This window comes from Apostichopus japonicus, chromosome 8 (genome assembly GCF_037975245.1).
Source record: "Apostichopus japonicus isolate 1M-3 chromosome 8, ASM3797524v1, whole genome shotgun sequence".
NCBI classification, from domain to species: domain Eukaryota; kingdom Metazoa; phylum Echinodermata; class Holothuroidea; order Aspidochirotida; family Stichopodidae; genus Apostichopus; species Apostichopus japonicus.
In genome coordinates, this window is record NC_092568.1 from 30,658,589 (window position 1) to 30,673,708 (window position 15,120).

The following is a 15,120-nucleotide window of genomic DNA, read 5'->3' on the forward strand; positions in this document are numbered from 1 at the left end:
TCTCATTGAATATATCTTGTTTTATGTTTTTTCTTGGGGTGAATCTGGTGTCATAATTTTCGCGCAGAAGAAAAAACGAATCGACGCAATAATAGTGTATCCATTGTACATGCACTGTTGAGCGTTGTTAAATATGTGTCTATCGAGAAAAAATATGTGCACAAAAAAGCGTGTCTGCAACGTTTCTGGTTTTTCTAGTTTTTGGCGAAATGTTTCACCATTTTGCATCTAAGCACTCACAATTAACCAAAAGTTTCCAAGGGGGAGGGGTTGTCCCCCTCCCCCTTGAAAATTTTTGGCCCCCTCCCCTCCCCACTCTTTTTGACCCCTCCCCTAGGACGCAGATCACTAAAGTGCTACCATCGGGATGTCGGCCCCCCCTTTCTCAAAATCCTGGATCCGCCCCTGATAATTATAGTGAATTATTAAACAGAGTAAATCTTTCGGATATGCGAGTTTACTTAATAGTACTCTCAATGACTCAGTCTACACTCTTAGACTCAGGATGAAAATTAACCGACCTTTGCCTTTCATAATAAAAGTGCTCGAATTAATTTTCTCCATTAATTAAACATTTTCTTTATTAGTTTTACTACACGCAGCTGCTAAGGTGTGCGAATACCTGCAAACTTATCACGAATACCTTGAGGATTTTAAGCCATAGTTTCTGAAATGCCAGCGGTTTAATTAAAAAAAATAATATCTACTTGAGACAAACTCGAACGACATCGTAATTGTCAACCAGGTAAGGCTATTGGGAGGATAATAGGTTGCTTAGTGAGGTAACCCCAATCACGTGTTTACTGACGTAGTCGTGACGTTGTCATCACGACAGTTTATCAGTGTGAAGATATATATATATATATATATATATATATATATATATTTATATATAGAAATATGTTGGCGTCTAAAGGTCACCATATTAAACTCTAAAAAAGGTTATGTAGAAATTTGCACGCAATACCTATGTTAGTTCTCAATTACACAGTATTGCGTTACAGGAACACAACAAATATGTAGCTCGGGCATCCTAAGGATACATTGTAAAAACCTTTCTGAAAGATGATTTTTTTTATTACATAAAATAGCTATAAACATTCTCTTTTATTTTTAAAATAAATTTTTAAATTCCAATTTAATTAACTGACGGGGGAATTTTGAAAAAAATTGCAGAAAATATGATGACTATTTCTGAAGATAATTACAAATGTAAGCAGTCTGGCCAATAACCGTTTTTAGCGGGACCGCCAAAATCTACACACAATATCACGTACCGTATATAATAGTACTATACTAGTAGTACGCACGCGGTATACATATCATATATACAGACATACGTCGCTTTCAACACGAAAATTTAACAATCAAGCTTCCCTACATGTGTTTACTATAATGGATGACTTCGTCAACAGCAAATTAGAAGAACAGGTTTTGATTTGCTTACAATGAACTGTAGTGTAGATCTATATGGACCAATGCCAAAAAAGTCTAAATACCCCTACCGACCTAGCCTATCCGACACTTCACTCGTAAAACGGGTAGCCTATAATACGTGTAAAACTGATCACCGATCAGCTGTTTTAAATGCTGTATGTTTTCTGCGAATTATATTTCTGTTAATGCTAGTCTATGCTCTACGTGGAATTGGTACACTTTACAGTACTGTAGGCTAGGCCTAAAGTAAGGTTAAGCTGAGAATAATTAACAGTTTAAGCCTAGTCTTTGCTATACTAGACTAAACGCGTTAGGCTATCCTAAAAATTATTATTGAATCTGAAATGTTTTTGTAGTGCAGGCTAGGCCTAACGTTAGCTGCAACAATTAACAAATTGCATGTTCGGGTAGGCTAGGTTCTCTATACGTTATATGCTAGTAGCTTTCTATAGGTAATATATATAAACTGTCAGAAGTACCTTAAGCTGCCATTTATTCTTCCTGGAGGTAATATTTCATTTCAAGCAATAGACATATATGTCTGCAAAGATTTCTCGCTCTACTGAAAAACCATGGTATATTTGACAAACCATGGTATATTTACTTTTTATGTGCTGCCCTACGCCTTGCCAATGGGAATGTCATCCTCTACACTGAAAAAATAAACTAGTCAATATTGCCACGGACTAACGTTAAATTAGTCTTTAACGTTAGTCAATGCACCCGGACTAGCAAAAATCTTCGTTTCATCGCTGCTTCTTAGTTAGTTTACACTGACTAAGGAAAATATAATCGCAGCTTAGTCGGTGGCGACGGACTAAGGTATTTTAACCCATGGACTAAGAACGATACGGACACCCGATTTACGCCATAATCGTAGCTTAGTCGGTGTCGACGGACTAATGTATTTTAACCCAATTCGATTCACTTCAATTTGAAAACCGAGAGGCAACGGCAGCTTGCTGGGCTTGGCATAGTTTCATACGATCACTCTAAACAACTTTCAACCGTAAATCACCCAAGAAGGTCTTTAGAAGAATGGAGGTATTAACTGCATCATCGGCCTACCTGTTATTCCTTTAACTAGAAGGTAAAATTAAAGTTAATTGTTAGGCCACTGGCACTAGTACTGTATTATGGTTAGTGTAACGCTACCGTTGTCACGTTGGCGTTTCGCAATACACAAGTGCAATGACAGTGAGTAGCCTATAGGCTTCTACTGGGTACTGCAGTGCATTCTCAACACTAAAGTGTGCATTCTAAACACCAATTAACAATGTGTTATGTGTGTATTGGGCTAGATTGAACAGTGGCACATAATCTTCTAATTTATTCCCAAACAAATGCTGGAACTATAAGGCTCAATAGTTTATTTGAAGTCTACACTCATTTGGTAAAGATTTCCTGTAATTTCCCATGTGAATCTAAATGGGTAGGCTTTGTGATATTGAATAAGCAAGGCTAGACCTTCAAACGTACAGTCACAGTCGGCTGAACACATTATGTTGGCTAGTCAACGGTATTATATGTTGCGAGCAGTCAGGATGCACGCTTCAGTTCTATTTAACCTTTTCATTTATCATTTTGTAGTATTTAATTTCCGGTCACGCCCAGGAAACAATTGCGACATTCCTTCACGGTCGACTTGCTTACTGTAAGAAGTATTAACCGTTTTTTTCTCAGGAAAGCTTGATAGTCTGAAGTTATTATAACATGTGCTTTTAGTATACTGCCAAAAGAGTAAGTTGTTGTATTTGTATTGATATTTTATGTAGAAGTAACGGAAAATTTAGTATGTTTAGTTTGGTCTAATTGCACGTTTTTTTACTGTCCAATGTAGTGCAGGGTTCACTTGCGCGAATTCAAATTATTCTGTTTATGTGTATGTATATGCATCGATTCTTAGATTATGATGTTTTTTTGACATTTATTTGTAATTCAAGCATATCTGTTTAGTAGCAAAGTTTAAAGGTTAAGATTAATTAGTTTTCTCTTTTTGATCCTAGATTGAATGAAACTCATTGGCGTAAATAATAGATCAGATGATACAGTTTAACGCAGTTGCTAAAACTCTGGGTATTCTCAAGTCTTCGCCGGTCCATTATATACTTTAGTACTACTAGTAAGACTAAATCAAAACGACCGTAGACAAACTTAGTGTAACAAAGTACTGATTCTCCTCTAGCCTAGGTCTAAACAGGCTTGTTATGTGAGCAAGCAAAATAACAACTAAAAACGATTAGGCCTTATAAATAAGTTGGCTCAGTGCATTTCTGTTTCTAAAATTTTATATTTTTAAAGATCATAAAAACAAACAAAGATTTAGCCCATGTTTTATTATCTCTGTATTCTGGGCATTTGATTCTGGTTGCAATGGTGATGACACTCTCGTTCAAATTTTCAGCTTTATACAGTCTGCTTCAAACTTTGGGATTGTTTTTTGAGACTATAGTGGAAGCAAATCTCACATAACTTTGTGGTGACAACTTTATTTTTTTTTTTTTTCAAATGATGAATACTTTGCTGTTTCTTTTTTCCAGCAGGAATTGAAAAGCCAAATATCTAAGTCAAGGGTGAGCTTTCCTGTGATGTACGACACCAGTGTGGAGGCAACAACAGAAGAGGAGAACTGTGTTATATATGGCTTAAAGACATGTTTTAAGATGATATATTGGTACCCTTCGCAGAACAAAAGAGTTTATCCAAGAGTCCAAAAAGCAAAGGAACAAGTACCATAGAGAAAAAAGATGGAAGAGTGAGTTTAACTATTGTACCCAACTGTTTAATGATATTTAAGATACTTTTCATAACCTGTTTTTAAAAAAAAAGCAGTCTAGTTTATCATTTACGTGCAAGCTTCATAAGTTTGGTCAAATTTTTACTGATCTGTAGAGCGGGAGTCCAGAGGGTTTGGTTAGCTGGGAAGGTAACCAATTGCCTGGTACATCACAATGTTCACAATGCATTCCTGTATATGAAACCTGACGACTGGCAAACCGACTGTGGTGGATGTGGCTGGGAGAGCAATTTTAAAGTCACCTAATAGCTAACCTAGAGCAGCTTTCATGGTAACCACATCAAAGTAAGAACAATGTGTCAGGTATGGCCCCAAGAGAAACAAATGGCCATTGCCAGTAATTATTGGTGGTGGGGTACCCCTGCCAGTGATCTATAATTGACCCCTCACGGCTGACCTAGGTCAGCTCATGAGGTAACCACTTGAAACCTACTGGAAAATGTTGGTTAGGACTTCAGATACAAGGGATGGGCATTGCCAGTAATTTTTATTGGTGGGGTACCCCTGCCAGTAGACCCCCAATATGCCCATCCCCTCATTGACGTAGGTGAGCTCATGATTTGACCAGTTGAAACCTACAGGAAAATGATAGGTATCACTTCATATGTAAGGATGGGCATTTCCAGTATTTTATATTGGTGGGCCACCACTGCCAGAGTCCGCCCATCCCTTACATATAGAATCCTGTTAATAATTTTCCAGTAGTTTTCAACTGGTTAAATCATGAGCTGACCTAGATCAATGAGGGGGGGGGGGCTTTTTGGGGGTCTACTGGCAGGGGTACCCCACTAATATAAATTACTGGAAATGCCCATACCTTACATATATATAGAGTCCTGCCAATCATTTTACAGTAGTTTTCAACTGGTTGCCTCATGAGCTAATCTAGGTCAATGGGGGATGGGCATTTTGGGGGTCTACTGGCAGGGGTACCCCACTAATATAAATTACTGGAAATGCCCATCCCTTACATATATATAGAGTCCTGCCAATCATTTTACAGTAGTTTTCAACTGGTTACCTCATGAGCTAATCTAGGTCAATGGGGGATGGGCATTTTGGGGGTCTACTGGCAGGGTTACCCCACCAATGTAAATGACTGGAAATGCCCATCCCTTACATATGAAGTGATACCTATCATTTTCCAGTAATTTTTCAACTGGTTATCTCATGAGCTGACCTAGGTTAATGAGGGAATGGGCATTTTGGGGGTCTACTGGCAGGGGTACCCCCCCCCCCAATGTAAATTACTGGAAATTCCCATCCCTTACATATGAAGTGATACCATTTTCCAGTAGTTTTCAACTGGTTACATCATGAGCTCATCTAGGTCAATGGGGGATGGGCATTTTGGGGGTCTACTGGCAGGGGTACCCCACCAATAAAAATTACTGGCAATGCTCATCAGTTGTATCTGAAGCCCTAACCAACATTTTCCAGTAGGTTTCAAGTGGTTACCTCATGAGCTGACCTAGGTCAGCCTTGAGGGGTCAAATATAGATCACTGGCAGGGGTACCCCACCACCAATAATTACTGGCAATGGCCATTTGTTGCTCTTGGGGCCATACCTGACATACTGTACTTACTTTGATGTGTTACCATGAAAACTGATCTAGGTTAGCAATCAGGTGACTTTAAAATTGCTCTCCCAGCCACACCCACCACAGTCAGTTTGCCAGTCGTCTGGTTTCATATACAGGAATGCACTGTGAACATTGTGATGTACAAGGCAATTGGTTACCTTCCCAGCTAACCAAACCCTCTGGGATCCCGGTCTATTGGGATCATTATTAACATGATTAACATAATTATTAAGCTTTGAGAAATAACTTGGTGTTATGCTGTGCAAAGCTAATAATAATTTGGTAAAGCTGCTATTCCTGGCTTATAATTTGAGGGACCTAGATTTAAATGTATACCTCCCAATATGTTATAAAATTTTAATGTAAATGTATGTTTATGATAATGTGAGTTATCATGTGCTATATCTGTATCTGTGCTTACACGTATATCATATTTTCTGTTCACAGGTCAATAATGGTGCAGATTTTGGCTTCCTGAAGACAAGTGGGAGGCCATTTGTAGTTAAGAGAAACACTCTTTGTTCGTGAAGACTTAACTGGTGTCGATTTGGGGTACCACTTTAAAAGGAAAGTCATGAAGAACCCTTGCCCAAGATTCAACTTTGCATTATTGTGCAGTGCTATACTTTTGCGATTCATGTTTGATCCATTAACTTGTCTTAACTTTGTTGGAAAAAAAAATCAGATTTTCAGATTTTATTTACAGTGATTTCTTCTCTATCTGTCGAAAGTCAGCCTTTTGTAGACATCAGAAGTTTGATCAGAAATAAATACTGCCAACGTACACATTATTTGTGTTTCTTCTTCTCTCTTTTCTTTCAGTAATGCTAGTCAGTGAAACTAGTCGGGTTTAATTCTTTCAGTGAATCTAGTCGGTGCAACTAGTCAGTCGATACGGACTAAGAAAGGTTAGTCGGGAGAGGCACCATCCTGACTAATGTAAAACCTGCTATAAACTAGTCGGTGGCTCATATAAATTAGTCGGTAAAGACCGACTATTGTCACCAACTAATGTAACTGACTAATATACATTTACCGACTAAGAAATTGTTGATCGACTAAGCTGACGGACTAAGATGACCGACTAAGAAATCCAACTGACTAAGGAATAAATTAGTCGGTATAGCAACTGACCAAGGCTATGTTAGTCGGGAGAGGCACCAGATGGACTAACGTTATGTTAGTCGGTGAACCAATTTAAGTTTTCAGTGTAGTGAGAAAATGAGCAGATGTACCAAATCTAATGCAGCCTGGTCCTTCCTTGACATTTAACCAGTAAATATGATAAAACAACAAAATTGGGGATAAGTACCAATATATCAGGGCCAATTACTTGGCAGTAAACCGTGTTTGCATTGATCAATCGATCAATCCAAAACTCCAAATATAATATAATGGTATACAGAAAAAAAGGTCTTGACCTAGGGCATGATGGCAGAAATGTTGATAGAAGTCATGTCTATAAAGACCATTTGCTCAGGGGCGTCGGAGCCGGTACGGCAGGTCCGGCGAACGCCGGACCAATATTCACGGCGCAAAATAAAAAATTTCAATAATGATGACGGCAAGTAGGCTAAATGTGACTACTCTGGCATGGCAAGGGTCTTGTTTTCAAGCTCGGGAAGTGCCATTTCCTGCAATCTGGGAGGCAATTTTTCAAAATTTTCTCCATTTCGCTACGCGTCAACCATGGTGGCACGCAACGCAGCAGTGACCTACCAAACGCCCCCCCCCCCCCCTCCGATAATTATGATAGATGGCGGCCACACTCTGATCTGCCGTACCAATCCCAAATAGCTTCCGACGCCCCTGTTGCTAGTGCACAATTTTTTCGTTCATACGCCGATGGCAATATCAGAACCTTGGCAGTCAAGTTGACATGTGTGTGCATGTGTGTAACACCAGAGTTGGACACATCTCAATGACAAATTGGATTGATGTCATACTTGGTATATCTATCAGCCATACAGAACACATGGGTTTTACTTGATTTCGAAATGTATATTAACGAGTTGAAGGTGCTAAAATATGAATAATTTGGAAACAAAGTGACATCTTCATTGCATGGTATGATCAGTTGGTGGTAGATGCATGCTCACATAATCAATAAATTTAATCTAATTAATAAACATCACTGGATGTGTCTAAAAAGTGCAGTAAAACAAGTTTTAATCACGATATTTCAACTAGTTGGATTCATCGCAAACTTGGTATATTTGTTGGCCATAATGAGTACATGATATCTGCTACAGCTCTCATGACATGTTTATTAAAGAATAATCAAATACAAAATAGTCCATTAGTTCACATAGTATTGTAAAATTGCCTTCTGTTAATGGCCATGGCAACCTAGACTATGATTAATAGACTATGATTAAAACATATAAATGGCATTGAAACCATTTGATGCATATTTCTGGTTGTACCTTACAATGTCATGTTTCTGTCTTCCAAATGCAGGTTGGAACAAACTTGCTACATTACCGACAAGCATTATAAAATAAAGAAAAACAGAATCAACCATATACGTCCTTATGTTAGGTGATATCGCAGATAATTGTGGAGGGAATTGATTTTCTCCAGAATAGGGTGATTGGTGCAGTTGATGCTCCTTTCCAATGCTTTCTATGTTTTAAATGTTGAGTACCCGTCAGTATGTAAATCTGTATGGGAAGTTTTGACAAGCTTCTAGACAGTCGGAAAAATACTTCACTATATTACGCTCCCTGATAACTGTGATTAAAATATAAGGAGTAAGCTAATTATTCTATAGTTCCATAGTATTGTAAATTACTTCAACCAAAGTCTCTTACTGTACATTGCAGTAAAAACTTACAAATAATTAGCAAATGGTTTCAATATTGAGTGGTTTTTCTGAGAATGCTGTAACTGTCATTTGTGCACCATTAACTTCTCTGTGTCTATTCAGCCGTGATACAATTTAGAAATGTACAATGATTACTGCTTATTATTCAGCTCTTATCTTTAATCTGATGATTAGGGCTCTCGAGGTCATAGAAAAACCTGGAAAGTTATGGAATTTGCCAAAATAAGTTCCAGACTTAAAAGACATAGAATTTAAATTACTGTCTTGGAATAGGTTTTCAGCCAATGTGCGGGAACCGTTGATGATGGTTGGTACGTATATTTGTCTTATGTAATCTTAGTATAATTATTGAAGTGTTCATGGGATATAGTTTGTAAACACATTTATTCTGGTGGGCCTATGTTTATAAATAGTATTCAATAAAACACAATCGATTTAATGTGGCCTAGTTTTAGTGAACTTGTGTGGACTTGATTACACATAAGTACACTCAAACCATTACTGAACGATGAAAACGAATGAATGTAGATGATGCCATGCAATACAGATTCATATGGTATACATATGTTGGGAAATTGTGGTGAAATAAATTTGAAATTTTGGCTGCCATGTCCACTTTTGTCCAGTTAACTCTTCTTTTCTTTGGGCGGGGCGGGGGGGGGGGGTATTTGAATGTTGAAAAGGGCTTATTTATTTTCTAGGCATTTTAAATGCCGTATTTTACACTTAATATTGTATTGTTTTCAAGGTTTAATGAGAGAACTGAAAGTAGTGTGTTTGATTGTTATCTCCTACCGTCTAAAATATGAGAAGTTGGAGGGTCAGTCAAAGCCAGTTTGAGATTTTACGCCAAGTTTGCCAATTACAAGTAAATCATCATTATCATCACATTTTACTACTTGTATTTTTGCTGCTACTGATGCTGTAATATCTATCAGCAATAAATATTACATAACTATTTTATTGCGGGTCTGTTGTCCATTGTTATATGTCCTTGTGTGCTACTTCCAAATGTTTTGTGTAGATAAGGTCCTGACGGGGATGGTAATAGTGGCAGTGTGGCTACAGTACATTCAGTTTCCTATCGTATTTTAGTATTAAATAACATCATTTGTATCATTTTCAGTATAGTAGTTGTATTCAAGATAATTAAAGCTTGTATTCTTTATTATTGGCTTTAAAATAAAGTTAACTTCTGAACCTTATTTGTTTTTGTTTTTCTTATATGAGAATTTCATAAGCTGTGATGTGGTTTGACAAAACTCTTCTTGGTGTCCTTTTCAACTAGGCATTTTAATGCAGATTCCACTCAACAGAGTTAACACATCCACTTCGTCATGGTTTCCTAAACATGCAGTGTCATGTTTTCCTAAGATAACGTCAAGCAATGCTATACATTTGATATAACTTTGTGTCATCAGTACACAGGCTATATCAACTTTGACACAACCGTTGTGTCATTCTGACACAGGCATTCCTACATTTTAAACGACTGATGTGTTAGTTATAGAAACAAAGTTTCATTCTTTACACAGACCTTTGGTAGATTTTAAACAACTGTTGTGTTGTGTTAGTTAAAGAACACAGTTGTGTCACTATTACACATGCGTTTGGTAGATTTTAAGCAACACTTGTTTTAATATTTGAACACAATGATGTGTTAACTTTGCACAGACATGGTGTACATTTTACACAATAGTTACCTAACTTTTTTAAACAATATTGTGTCATAGTTGCCACAAAGTTTGCTATGTGCACTATGTACATAGCGGTTGCGTAAATTTCTACACAACTTGTGTAAAATTTTTCTAGAGTGTGTCGCGCTGTATCTGAACTACTCTGACAAAGGCACATAATGATATGGAGAGGAGCAAAGCTTCTTCCCCTCAATTGGGAAATTGCAGTTTTGATAGCTACATTGCTGTCTGTAAAACTACATAATACTTTACTGAATAACAGGACTACTGGTTGCACTGGTATCTCATATTTGACAACTTCCCACAATTAGACAAATTACAGCACCCTTTGAGTTCTAGTTTTAAAAGGAGTTCATACTGAGATAAGCTTAAGCACTATATTTGGAAGTGACCATACCTCCTACCAAGAAAACAAAACAAAAACGATGGCTGCTTTAGTCGTTAACCTCATGCTATTTTTGTAATTCGTGCCAAACTTATTGACTATCTCCCATGCATTTATTTTTACTGATATCGATTTATCATGTTATTGATTGTATATCAGCATTTTTAGCTCTCCCAGGGATTATATGTTCAAATCTAAAGAAACGGCCCAATAATTCTCAATGATGCTATTCAATAGACAAACTTGAAGGATCAATTTAAAATATACCATGTCATCTGCCTCAAAGAGGTATCAATATATAACAAACTCTTACTGGAGTATAATTGAAAACTTTAGAAAGTCAAAATAGGTTACTTTCCAATCACCAAATATCGAATTACGGACAATATAGTAGGATGGAATTATTATCTATAACAATATGGAATATTTTTTTCGTCTTCGATATCAGTTTGACATTTTCTGTCAAAGGATTATATCTCTTTAGAACTAACAACTCGCTGTTAAAATATTTGTTTATATACTGTAGTTTATCCTTTATCATTAGCGTTGAGTCAACACTTTATCTTAATATCGATTTATTTGCAATTTTTTTGAGCGAGTAGGACTTACGTTTGGCCTGTTTAATATGTATTTCTAAAATATTTCCAGTTCATATTTGTTTGCTCAACGGATGGGAGCAAAGATCTTTGGCCAAAAAATAAATTTGTTTAAAGTTTTTAACGGTGATATTACATCAATTGTTTCGGCCATAAAAACATTTTTTTTTGGTCTTATATGTGTTATGATATAAGAGGGAGCGATACGATAAACGCACTTTCTTCAGGTGTTCAAATGCCAGTAGTATTGGTTCCAAGAGTTTAGCATACTACCATTTCTGACAGTAATCAAAATTATTGATTCTCGAAGTTCCTGACCATTTCGTCAGATTTTTAGTGGGAGTACAAGGTCTCCAGTAAGAGTACATGGTTCCGAGTACACGAATCCAGGAGTACTAATACAAGTACCATTGAGTACGGAGTTCGAGTACATCAATTTTACATTTGCTACATTTGAGTACAGAAAGGGGTACTCGAATTCGAGTACGAGAAAGGAGTAGCATCTGGGTATAAAGACTTGACTTAGTGCGATGTAACGAGTTCAGCTCTGATAGCAATAAAACAGTTTTCCATGAAATATTGATTTGCGATGTATACAGTTGATTCCTCTCTTCTTCCTTTCACTTCTTGGATGGAAATATCATTTCAAATTCAGGTACAAAAACTCTGAAATAAACTGAAGGGGGGAACAACAACCCCAATAAGCTATTACTCATTGCGACTATTAGGAACCGATTTTTTTTTTTTTTTTTTTACAGCTAAGCGTAAACTCCATTTGGTACAGTAGCGTAACTACAGGAAGATGGAGAAGAAAGGGTGATGGATGAGGAGAAATTGGCTTACTGATTTGAAAACAAATGCATAAAGGTACGAAGTTTAGCTTGTAATTCATCGTCGACAAAACTGTAGCCTTTCTTTCTAATTTCTTGCCCTGTATTCCTTCTATAACGCCCTATCGCTATCAAATTCCTGTTGCGTTGCTAAATTGTCGTCAGAAACTACAAATCTTCTGAAAGCCAATTTTATGCTTTCATATCTTCTCTTGGTAAACCTATCCCATTACATCCCATCCAATCGTATCGTAGCAAAGTAATGTTAGAGTATTTTACACTCCCTATATAACATGTCAACAACTGTTTTTGTATAGCCCCAAGGATGTAAGAAGATAAACATTTTTTAAAAAAAAAGAAAGAACTTACAGGGTTGATCAGTCACACCTGTGGAATAGCCATTTCAATATTTCTCAGATCTTCATTCTTTTTTGAAATATAATATTATAAGAAACAATTTTCAGCTGATAACTAATTAATAGGGAAGATCTTGTAATTGTATGCAAAATGTGTTAGTAACTGCTTACTTAGTCGATGGCGTTTACCGAAGCTCATGAATGTTACTCAAAATATGATTATAACTGATCGAAGCACTATACCGGCACATTTTTTTGTTTTTTAAGGAACGAATTTTAATTATACAGTATAGATAATTCTGCCAGTCGATTCTAAACTTTTCGTTGCCTAAAGCCCCCTTTTTAAAATATTTTAAATTACTCGATCTATTTTGAAAATCGGTTTTTTTTTTTGGTTAAAGTCTTGACCTCTTCCCTCAGATATATAGATAAGAAGGTCAAGCTAATGAACCATATTGTTAAAGTATCCGAGTATTGATCCGTATCGAAAATGATTCTAAAATCGATCAACCAAAAAAAGCTGCTTTGAAAGTATTCATCGGACGTTGAATATAAATAACTGACTTCATAGAAAGAAAGAGACGCAGAGAGAGATAACAAATACATACGGACAAACTACACCGGGATGTGCCCACGCTGGGCGGCACTGGGCGGCCCCGCTCAGCACTAAAAATTATCGCCCAGCACTATCTTAAAAATCGTGAATCCCGCCCAGCACTATTTTCATCTAAATACCGACATTCCTAACAATATATTCAACATAAATTGGGCCTATAGCTATGACAAACTTAACAGACTAATAACGCATCAGTTACGCATGCGAGAAACATTACTTACGGCTCTCAATCGGTTCCTTGTAAAATCTCTTTGAAACAAACTAATCACTTTTACCAGGTACCTAATATATTTCACACACAAAAAAAAAAAAAATGTAAATTGCTAACAAAACTAGTACTTGTGTATGTGCTTAAAAAGCTACACAAGTGCAAGCATTTGGCATCTGAGCACCTTCGAAAATCGCCCCTCCCCCCCCCTCAGACCCCTCCCCCAGGACGGCGATCAGTATATCCGGCACTCAGGAAATCCTGGGCACATCCCTGCATACATGATGCGGTTACAGATTTTCAGTAGCAAAAATCTCCCACGGCATTGTAAGTAGACCAATAGTATAGGTGCATACACTCTGACTGGGAGTTGAAATTGATCTAAGTTTTAGTTAGGCAACTATAAGCTTGTTTACCACCAAAGGAAAATATTCACACGCATATATTGTGATTGTTTGGGAAGATCATGACGTTTCTATAGAAAATTCGTCGGCGTAGATTATGAATATTGATATAACCATTCACAGCATCTGAGCATTAGGAAGGTACCGTAGAGAATATGAGTAACGTTGGTATATAGTATGTGACAAAATGATTGGAGTAATTTTTTAGTGACAATGGAGGGGAAGGTTGTAAGTCAGGAGGGGGGGAGGTTCTATTGCCAAATAATTTAAAGAAGAGAATAAACCGCACGGGGAAATATCCGTCTCCAGGACTATTGTTATGAAATATGATAAAGACGGATTTCTGTTTGATCCCATGTTAATTAAATTGCAAGAGGATATTAGAGAATGCATCTGTATTTATTGTTTGACAGCTGAGTCATCACAATTAGTCACGGCGTGATTATATAAAGATTATAGGAATAACCGTTTTATCACATAAGAGAGGTGAAATCCTTGACAAATATGTATCATTTTATCCAGGTTTGAAATCATCCTCATGGCAAGGACAAACTTGAAATATATGCTTTCGAAGAGATTGTACAGAGGTCTATACGTGTGATAGGACGCTTCAATGTGTTAGACGCCCAATGCGCATGTGCAACGTTATGACCTTTTATTTGACCACGTTAAGTAATATTCCAATTGACGGGATTTTTTACTTCCGTAAGGTCAAATCGTGGCCTTCGGATGGGTTGCCAAGTGTCACTGTAGACCTTCCAGTGCCCATCCCTAAATGGAAATATCTATTACAATACGATCACGCAATTTTCAGAACCTCATTTCGTGAGGTTCTGAATATATATATATATATATATATATATATATATATATATATATATATATATATATATATATATATATATATATATATATATATATATATATATATATATATATATATATGGACGTGTTGTTATTTTACATATTATCTTTAAAATCTTCCACATATTTACTTTCCTATACAGTAAACCAAACGAAATGAAATGAAAAAAGATAAGTCGTTTAGAGATTTTCTTTAAAGCAAAACATCAGCTGTATATTGTATATCATGACAATATGTTTTTATTTCATTCTTTCTGTAAATAAATAAACAAACAAACAAACAAATAAATAACAAATATGAAGAAAACACCTTTCTTTTTAAATCTTCATGTAAAGCGTGTTTCTCCTTCCCAAAATACTTTTCTTTCCTCGAAGTTCCGCAACCCTTTTTAAAAAAGAAAAAAACTATTACCAGTTATTTCCTAGAACAATGAAATATAAATAAGGTTATTTCGATTTCAGAACTATAGGCAGAATATTCAAGGCATCAAGAAAAGAAAAAAACTGTAAACAATAACA

General features: G+C 36.5%; 1 long non-coding RNA gene across 1 annotated transcript; it reads left to right on the plus strand.

The window, feature by feature from the left end:
- Positions 1-2,083: 2,083 nt before the first annotated feature.
- On the plus strand, positions 2,084-7,035 carry LOC139971898 (uncharacterized). The gene is made up of 3 exons (XR_011794529.1): positions 2,084-3,177; positions 3,978-4,192; positions 6,266-7,035. It is a non-coding gene; the product is annotated as an uncharacterized lncRNA (long non-coding RNA).
- The last annotated feature ends 8,085 nt before the right edge of the window (positions 7,036-15,120 follow it).